Here is a 10,284-nt window from a genome sequence, read left to right as displayed (position 1 = left end):
TGGAATGAGAGCCAAATTGGTATTAAAACAGTCTACTCATCACCTCAGGAAAGAGACCCCCAAATCAAAACTCTAGTGAACATTATAGCCAAAAATTTAAAGGAAAAATCAAAGCATTCATTAATCATATAAAATATTAAAATCACTAATAATTAGAGAAATGCAGATTAAAGCAACTTTGATGTTCTACTTCATACTTATCAAACTAGCAAAACTCGCAAATATCATATGTCATCAAAGTGTTAGAGGAGATATGGAAAAACACACATATGCCTATATTCCTTATAGAATTTAGTTCAGTCTTTCTGATAATCAATTTGAACCTATGCTCAGAAAATTATAGAACTGTGGGTATCCTTTGATCCAGGCATTCCATTCCTGGGCCTATATCCTAAAGAAATCAAAGAAAAAACATCTATATGGGCAAACAATTTATACAATTTTTTAAATAAACTTTTAATGATAGCTAAAAACTCAAAATTAAGAGGTACTTTCCAATATATTAGTGAATAGAATGTAATATGTGAATATAATGTGTATAATAATTAATGAAACAAATGAATTCAGAGGAAAGTGGGAAAATATCTAGAAACCAATGTAGAGTAGAAATAGAGTGATTTAGACAATGATTACATGATAAAGAAAATAACTGGCCCTCCGGTAGGGTTCTTAGGCTGAGGTGGGGGAGCAGGACACAAGGTTGTGGCTGTTGCTATGGCTGCCGTTACTGCTTCTGCTGCTTGGGTTTGTTTTCCAGTCAATCTTGCTGCTGAGGCCTGGAGCGCCGCCATCAGGGGACTGGGGACTCCCTGTGAACCCACCCCTATTTCCTTGGGGGGAGGGATAGAGAGCGTCGAGGTGAATCGCGTGGGGAACCCTCTGCTGACAGGGGTACAGTGAGGGAGGAGAATGAGAGCCTGAGCCATCCATCACTGCCGGCAGCAGGATCAACAGGACAGTGAATTAAGGTCTACTAAGTCTGGGCAGCAGAGATTATATGGAGAGGTGCAGAAAAACAAGAACCTTGGAGTTACATCGATTTAAGGCTAGGACTGTGAAGGATAGGAGAGAAAAGCTGGGGCTATGAGGAAGGGGAACCAAGGCAATTGACTCCAAGAGCTGGACAATCACAAAGCTTGAACCAAGAAGAATTTAAGCATTCCCTTCAAGTTTAGGGAATACAGGGGGGAAAGGGCAATTGAAAGGGTCCCTTTTGAGGTACTTAGGAGAGTTTGTTGGGGTACTACAACTTGACAGCAAAAAATCCAGGAACGCAGAAGGGAGTATCTGGGATAAATTTGGAGGTACACTGTTTTCAATTGTGGGGGGAGAACATTCTGGGAGCCAGCTTGAGGATTGTGTCCTATTGAAGAACCTTCATATAATTTGGGTTGTATACCTCCTTTGTGAGAGTGGCAGAGTTAAGAGACATCATAGGGAGATTCAACTGTCCCTTAAAGGGAGGGAAGGTGGTTGGAGATGGTGGCGCTGGCCAGCAGTCTGATCCGGCAGAAAAGAGAGGTACCAGACCCTGGGACAAGCAGACAGGTGTCAGCCCAATGGCGAGTGTGTCCGAGGGGTACTAAGTCCTTGTGTCAGAAACAGATATTGATTCTGCTCTCCAAAGTCCGTCTGTGTGTGGGGCGACGGGCACGGCTGGACAGGGCACCGGAACCTCAACTCAAAGGCATCATCACAAAGCTTTTCTGCCGTCAAGGTTTCTATCTCTGGGCTAATCCAGATGGGAGCATCAATGGGACACAAGAGGATACCAGCTCTTTCACTCAGTTTAAACTGATCGCTGTGGGTCTCCAGTCTCCTTCCAGGCCCAAGCTGGGGCCCTTGCCATAAGCTGAGGGGCTCTTACAGTTCCCACACCCAAAAGGTGCCTTTGGGTGTGTCTTTGGAACTAATACCTCTTGCCTCTCCCTCCCCCGGTGTTCGGGGGCCTGGAAAGTTTCCGGGAAGGCCATGTCATGAAAAATAAGGTCAAGAAAGATCAAAGCACCCCATTTGTCCCTAATCTCCTCAAATTTAATTCCCGGCCTTCCCTACAATGTACCTGAATGTCTCCCAAATGGAAACTCCTCCAGCCTCTTTCCTCCCCTGAAACAACTGATGTCTGGGACCACCCTTAATCTTCCTCAGGCCCATCAGATCCCAGACTGGCTATATTTCAGTCTCCAACCTTTACATTCTTTCCTTGCCACTTCCCCCACAAGCCATAAATCTCTAATTTAAATATTTCTAACTTTCCTTAGGCAATGTAGAGGACTAAAATTGGCCATTATTAATCCCATTACAGAAAGATTATGTATTGTCGGACTTTTGGCTCTTGCTGCAAAACAAATCCTAGTAAGATTTGCTTTTGACAATTTCTGTATCAAAAGCCTTTTAGAAATCTGAAACATTCTATATCATTAAAGGGGCCCAAATTATTATGTTTTTTTTTATTTCTACTCAACCCAGAAAACTTTTGAAGATGAAGCTGTATCTAAAAAGGAATAGACAAAACCTGGTTTTTAAGTCCTTGCCATTTACATAACCACAGAGCCCGTCAACTAATCACAGTTTTTTTTCTCTGGTTCCTCCCCTCCCCTGTCTTCACTTTTTCTGGATATATTCAAAATCTGGTTACCCAATAATTTATCAAAAATCTTCTGTAAAGTATAACTATTCTAGTTTGAAGATTAATGTTTTGATCAAATTGATTCTTATCTAGATATGGAAGAACCCAACAGAACACAGCACAGACATTGTCTTGGTCCACTGAACTTCATTGTCTACCATTCTAACATCGCCTACAGGGACCTAGTTCAAAATCTTTCTAGCTTATGGTTCCCACTTATGCTGAAATCATCCCCTTTTCCTTAGTGGATAGAGTCAAACCACACTTACACTAGGAACATTTTAGACAATGGATACCTTCTTATAAATCTACTTGTGGTCAGAGGAAGTTACATTATATTGGACCAAAACCCATTTCCTTTATTGTCTGGAAGTTTTCTAAAATTCTTATTCTTCCATATAGGGAAAAAACCCAAATCCATCTTCTTTTTAAATCACTTTCTAAACTTGGTTCAATCCCTCTCCCTAAACATAGCTAGTTGCAGGGCAGTAGGACTGGGGAGTCTAAGGTTTTCCTATTTAATGGACTTTCAGGGTGAAGGCCCAGAGACCCAGACATGGTGGGTGAGAGGGAGGAAAACATCTGGGGGTGGAGACTATGGGAACAAATTCTGAATTATATGGAAAAATGAATACTTAGCTACCTTAGTAGGGATTTCTTAGGGTCCTCCATAAATATAATGTCACCAACTGTGATGGAAAGAGGATAATGAGCCAACTGGTACAAGCTGTGCATAAGAGAACAAATAAGGAACCATCTAAATCAGCAATAACATTCTTATCTTTCAAGTATTGTTAGGAACTTTGGTTCTAAATTACTTCCCTTTTAAATAGAATAGAATAACCCGGGTTTTTAAAATTTTCTGGAATCAAAATCAAAATCTCTGGAAGGAACCCAACCTAGAAAGGCTTCAAGTATGCCCCAGACACAGCCTGTTGTCCACATTGTCAAGTTGTATTCAAGATGATGAACTTTGCAGGTAAGGCCAGTTTCAAAAGCCATTTGCTAAATTATAAGAAGGTTTGCACTTAGGTTATCAAATTTATTGGCATAAAGTTGAGCAAAATAACTCATTATTTCTCTAATTTCCTCTTCATTGGTGGAAAGTTCTCCCTTTTCATTTTAAAGACTACTAATTTCATTTTCCTCCCTCTTTTTTCTAATCAGATTTACCAAAGGCATCTATTTTATTCTTTTATAGAACCAACTCTTAGTTTTATTAATTAGTTCAATAGTTTTCTTTACTTTCCAATATTTTAATTTCTCTTTTAATTTTAAATTTCCAATTTAGTATTTTTTGATTGGGGGTTTTAATTTGGTCTTTTTTTTAGTTTTTAGTTTCAAGCCCAATTCATTAATCTTTTCTTTCTCTTTTTATTCAAGTAAGCCTCTAAGGATAAAAATTCCCTCTTATTACCCTTTGGCTGCATCTCTGTTTTGGTATGCTCTCTCATTGTCATTATCTTGGTAAATTATTAATTGTATCTATAATTTGCTCTTCACCCAATCATTCTTTAGATGAAGTTGTTTGTTTCCAATTACTTTTTGGTCTTTTCCCCCCTAACTTTTTTGTTAATGTAGTTTTTTGCATCATGATCTGAAAAACATTTACTATTTCTGCTTTCTTGCTTTTAATTTAAGGTCTTTATGTCCTAATATTGGTCAGTTTTGAATAGGTTCCATGAACTGCTGAGAAGAAAGTATATTCCTTTCTATCTCCATTCAATTTTCTCAAAGATCTACATACCTAATTTTTTCAAATTTCTTTTCCAATTTCTTTTTATTTGTTTTTGTGGTTTATTTTCTAATTCTGAGGTGCAAGGTTGAGATCTCCCACTATTACAGTTTTGTTGTCTTTTTTCTTGCAACTCTCTTCTTCTCCTTTAGGAGTTGGATGCCCCACTTGGTGCATATTTTTAATATTGATATCTTCATTGTTTATTTCCCTTTAGCAAGATGAGTTTCCTTCCTTATCTCTTTTTTGATAATTTTGCTTTTTGATCTGAGATAAGGATGCTTCTTTTTGACTTCACCCTGAACCATAATAGATTTTGCTCTATATGTATCTCCCTCTTTAAATGTGTTTTCTTGTAAACAACTATTGTAGGTTCTGACTTTTGTCAGTTGCTATCTGCCTCCTCTTTTGGGGAGTTCATCCCATTCACATTTGATTGAATAACTAAATCTTATTTTCCTGCCATCCTAATAACCCCCAGATTTGCTTTCATTCCCTCCCCCAACCTCCTTTCCCCCCAAACTTGGCCCCTCTTGTATCAAGATGCTTCCCTCTTTATTCCCTCCCTCCCCCCAGGTCTTTTCCCCTTCCTTTATTACTCTTTTTCTTTTCCTTTTCCTCTCCCTCGTTTTTGGGCAGGAAATTTCTCAAAACAAATGTCAATTTTTTTTTAACCAACTCGTGAGGTAACTTACCTCTTCCCCCTCTAAATTCCCTCTTATATGATGTTTCCCTTTGCCTCTTTGTGGGATTGGTTTCCCTCTTTTATCCCTCCTTCCCCCATTCCCATCATCCCTTTTCCCTTATCTACTTCCCTTTTTTATTTATATCAGTAAAATCAAATTATACATGTATTGTTTTGTATATTCCAAATAAATTCTCAAAGAGTTATTTTTACCTTTTTCTAATTCCTTGGTTCATGGTTTAAATAAAATTTGGTTTGTTCTGGTTTTTTCCTTAAAACAAATAGTTATTTGTTTTTTAAATCCATCTTCCCTGGAAGAAAATGCTCAACGTTGGGTGTTTATTCTTGGCCCTTTCCCAAGTTCTTGGACATAGATTCCCACCCGGCCTTTAATGTGGGCGCCCATTGGGTAATCCTGTTTCATTTATTTAAATTGTTTTTTTTTGGCTGTTTAAATTTTTTTAATCAGATGTTCTGAAATTTGAAATATTCCGGTTTTTTTTAGGGTTTTTTAGAAGGTGTTAAGTTCTTTCAATGCCTATTTTACCATTCTAACATCTGGGCGTTCTCTTTGATGTTTCTTCAAAATAATATCACTCTTTTTTATCATAGTTTTTCAATAATCCTAATTTTCTCCTAATCTTTTTCCAAGTCTGTCGTTTTCAAGTAGATAATTCATGGTTTTTCAGTTTTCATTTTTTGTTTTGCTTATATTCTTGCTTTCTCAATGAATTTGGTTTCTATTTGTTCAGTTCAATTTTAAAAAATTTTTTCTTCATTAACTTCTTTCTTATATGTCCAATTGGGTTTTAAATGTATTGTTTGGGTTTGGAAGTTTTTCCATTTCCTAATTTTTTTAGTGAATATTTTCTTTCAATTCACGGTCCCTTTCTTGTTCTTTGTTTCTTAAAATCCTACCTATGTTCTTTTTTTTCAATTCCAATTTTTTCCCTCACTTCCTGGGAATTTTTAACTTTTCAATTTTTATTTCAAGTTGTTTCCTTTAAGGCTTCTCTTTCCTTTCCCATTTTCTTCTAACTCTCTTTTGAGACTTTTAATGGTTCTTCTTTAGAACATCATGTAAAGGAGGACAGTCTGATGCATTTTGTGTTTGAAATCTCTGGGTTTCGACCCCCTTTTTTCATAAACTGTTGATTGTTCTTTTCCCTTTTATTCATGTTTTAAAGCCTTTAGGGTATGTCTCCAGGAAGGGGGTTACCGCTTCCTCTCAGAGCAGGGATGAGGTAAACCGATTTCTGGCTCAGGGTAAGGGGTGCTCTGGGGGTTTTCCCCCCAACAGGAGTGGATTGCACTGTCAAGCTATGGTGCCCAGTTGGGCTGTGTGGGTTAGCGATTGCCCTCAGCTGAGACTAAGGGATGGGTGTTGCCCGGCGACCTCTAGTGGGACTGTTTATTTGGCTGACCGCGGCCGCGCCGCCTGAACTGTGCCCCAGCGTCTCTGCCTGTGCAAATCACCCTGGAAAATTATGGAACCGCCCCCCCTGCCCAGATTGGGCAACCCTGTTTCCTGCCGTGCAGGATCCCGCTCCCAAGGAAAAGCCCCTGTACTGTGGGTTGGGGCTGAAGCTTGTGCTGAGATCTCCTTTCACTTTTGGTTTTGGACTCCCGGAACCTAATTTCCTCTCCCATCTCCTTTGATCTCCCCCTTGCCCGGAACCAACCTTTTTTTGGGCTGGGATTTTCTTGGCTGGTGATTTGTTCTCTTCTTTCTTTAATTGGCATCAAGACTATTTTTGGGCTCAAATAATATTGATAAAGGGTAAGAGAAACTTTTCAAGTGCTTTGTCTTCTCCATTTGGCTCCGCCCCACTCTCGTCTCCATTTGATTTGCCTCCATGACATCTCACAAAATTCAACACCTGCTATAGTATCTCACCCTACAACCATCCAGAGGTGAGAGTGTTGTTTGCACTCCCTAGCATGCAGGCTCAGATACCTTACCTGGTTTAATAACGCCAATGCAAAAACTTCAAAATGCTGTGGAAAATAATCGGTTCTTAAAACAAAAAATGTGGTTGATGACCATTGTGGTGAAGGGGCAGGTCAGTTCTCCAAAGAGCCTCCATAGTTGTGGATCATAGCACTTGAAGGAGTTGCAAAGCAATCTTTACTTACAGAAATATTCGTTGTAGATTGGGAATGATATAAATTGGAGGCAAGAGGGAAGAGAAGTCAGAGAAGGCAACTGCCTCTCAGTCTCCTTGTATCATCATCATCCGCTCACATGAAGAGATCCATTCTACAGGTCTGAGTTAGAGCTCCAGCAGTCACTGGCAAGTGGCTCCTATATCATAACAGGTTCACAGACTTACTAGCTGCATGACCTTGGGCAGATTATTTATTTTTTTTTACTTCAGTTTCCTCAATTATAAAATGGAGGTAAAAATAGTACCTACTTTAGTTGTGAGGATCAAATGAAATAAAATTTATGTATTTTCAGTATAGTGCTTGGCAAAATAGTACACTATACAAAAATGTTTATTCCCTTCCCTTCCTTCCTTTCTCACTTGTATTTAATGAGCTGGGCCCCTAGAGGGTGATTTCTACTTTTCTCATAGTTGTAGTGGTAATCCTAGTAGTTAAAGGATTCCTAATTTAGTCACTTATGAGCTCAGTATATTTCCTATTGATTGTCAAAAAGTAGCCTCAATTCGCTTTTAGAGAAAATAATATTTATTAATTGACTGAAGTAAGAACAGATATTACAAAATGTCTCCTCCCCACACCAACAAAAATCCTCAGACATACATTTCCTCATGTACATACACACATACACATACACACACACACACACACACACACACACACATTCTACAAATGAAAACTGGACTCCAAATTTGAATTCAAGCATGGGTAGAGAAGATATATGGTTAAAGGATAAACTAAAAACTTCTGATTACTAGAAGTTTTTTCTTGATCAAATGAGAATATTTGTAAAGCATTTAGTCAAGTATCTGACACCTTTTAGGAACTTTGTAGATGTTTTTTCCTTTCCTTTCCCTCCTTAAAGCCATAGACAACATTCTTTTTCAATTCAAGGAGTTATAGACCCTGAAGCTTCTTTTTCCTTTAAGTGGCAATTTTTCTGTATTCATCTCTAATCCTTTTATTTTCAGAGTGTTTCTCTGTGCTCACATTGTCTTCTATTAGTTCAGTTTCTTGATCTCATGGTCAATAGAAGGAGATAGATTATAACATTCCTCATCTCTTGCTGTCCATTGGTACAGGTGTAAAGTGTCTGCCTCCTTAAGGAAATCCTGAACCTAGAAGCTAGTAAAGCTTAAACAATTTTCTTCTAAACTCACTATTTGTTGCAATCCTTTCATTATATTAACCCCACATAGATGTGGTTAGCTTGTTTGATTGATCATATAAGTCTTACTCCTTTTTTTGGATACCTCATAAGGGACCCTTGGGGGTCACCCTATTAATACTTTACACTTAGTAATGTCCTTACACTGATTATATGACATTAATTGAGGCAGGGCTATATATCTCCATCCCTTAGATTTGCACTTATTCATGGGATAGGAATTTAGTCTTTAGAGTATACCAATGGTTAAATTAATGTTAGTAGACAATCTAAAACCTATTTATCTCTAACACCTTGTTCCTTTATATCTACTTTGTAGACATCGCTTCTAAAACAAAATGAGGACATCTATGAGTAGAGACTATTTTGTTCTAAAGAATTTTGCATTTATTAATGGGTTGACTTGCAGCCTAAATTTATGATGCAATGATCTAATCTCAAAAGTCTAGGATTATTTTGAGATCTTGTTGAGGCGTTAGAGAAAAATTTTGTCGAGAATACACACACTCGTATGCACGCACACACACACAAGTACATACAAACACACACATATGAGAATAATGGAAGCAATTTCTACAAAATGATCTTAAAATAGTAAAGCAAATCTTTCAGATTTCAGATGAAGACTCAGAAATTAATCCAATTCACTTGTTGAACTGTTCAGTGTACTGCTCTAATATCTTACAATTGTATAAACTTTGTTTTGCAGCAATTGCTGTCAAATATTTGGGTTAGTAATAGATTTATTCAGTACTTAGTATTTCTACCTTAAAGATAATTCTAAAGAGTAAATAAGCTGACTGAAATATGCTAAGAAAAATTCATATAAGCATGAACTAGGATAGTTATGATAAAATTGTAGGCATCATTGAAATAATGAACAGTTTATTCAATTCTTGTAGAAATATGGGTTCATTAGTATTTATTATAGGTACAGTATAAAATAAGTGCTGCAGCATAATTGGAGGGCATTTTCTGAATTTACCTTACCGATTATCTTTAAAATCAGTATTACATTATATGACAATTGTATAATAATTAGTGGTACTTAGTACTCCTATAGATATATGATTTATCCACTTGGACATTCTGCCAGATTCTCATCCAATTTATATCTGCCTGGCCTTTGTGACTCCTCTATATAAATCAACCTCCTATAAAATCCTCCTATAAAATCAACACAAAGGGATGCCCATGTGGTAGAGATAAAGAGGTTTCCTCCATTTTTGCTGTCATTCTGAAGCTGCCAGTAATGTATAAACAGCATGCTGTCTACTTGTTATCCATCACCTTCCTCACATACCAACCCAGACATCTTCTTTTCCTATCACATATATTCTTGGTGATACGTTTGCCTCCTGTTGTTTAAAATGGTGTTCTGGCTATAAATTGTTGCTGATTACAGCATCCATGAGCTACTCTATTGCTCACTGAACTACATTAATTTTTAAATGAAAAGTAAGAATTGGTATTTATGTATTACAGAAAGATCTGCAAAGATTGTAAAGTGCATCTCATAATACTCTTGTCAGAAAAGTAGTAACAGAATTATTATCATCATTTTGTAAATAAAGAAATTGAGCTCCAAAACAGTTTAGTGACTTGCCTACTCACTCCAGAGCTAGAATTCTTGCTCAAATGTCCTATCTTGCATTTTATTTTCTATTACCAAGTCACCAAGTTATTAGGATTAGACCATTACAATGGCATTAAGAGTAGCATGAACAAACTGGAAAGGAAGCAAGCTAAAAAAAAAAAGTAGAAAGTGTAAGAAAGCAGTTCTTGCTTAGCTACAGGTAATGTAGCATATTCAGAGTTCTTGGTAAGCAAAGTAGATTTAGAGTTTTTATGTCTTTAATGGAGTAGAAGAGATCATTATAGAAATCCAAAATGCTACTCCC

The 10,284-nt window shown here is 37.3% G+C and overlaps 1 pseudogene; it reads left to right on the top strand.

Moving 5' to 3' along the window:
- Positions 1-1,465: 1,465 nt before the first annotated feature.
- Positions 1,466-2,066, top strand: LOC100922623 (annotated as a pseudogene).
- The last annotated feature ends 8,218 nt before the right edge of the window (positions 2,067-10,284 follow it).

The sequence above is a fragment of the Sarcophilus harrisii genome, chromosome 1 (assembly GCF_902635505.1).
Source record: "Sarcophilus harrisii chromosome 1, mSarHar1.11, whole genome shotgun sequence".
Taxonomy (NCBI): Eukaryota; Metazoa; Chordata; class Mammalia; order Dasyuromorphia; family Dasyuridae; genus Sarcophilus; species Sarcophilus harrisii.
This window is presented reverse-complemented; position numbering and strand designations above follow the sequence as displayed.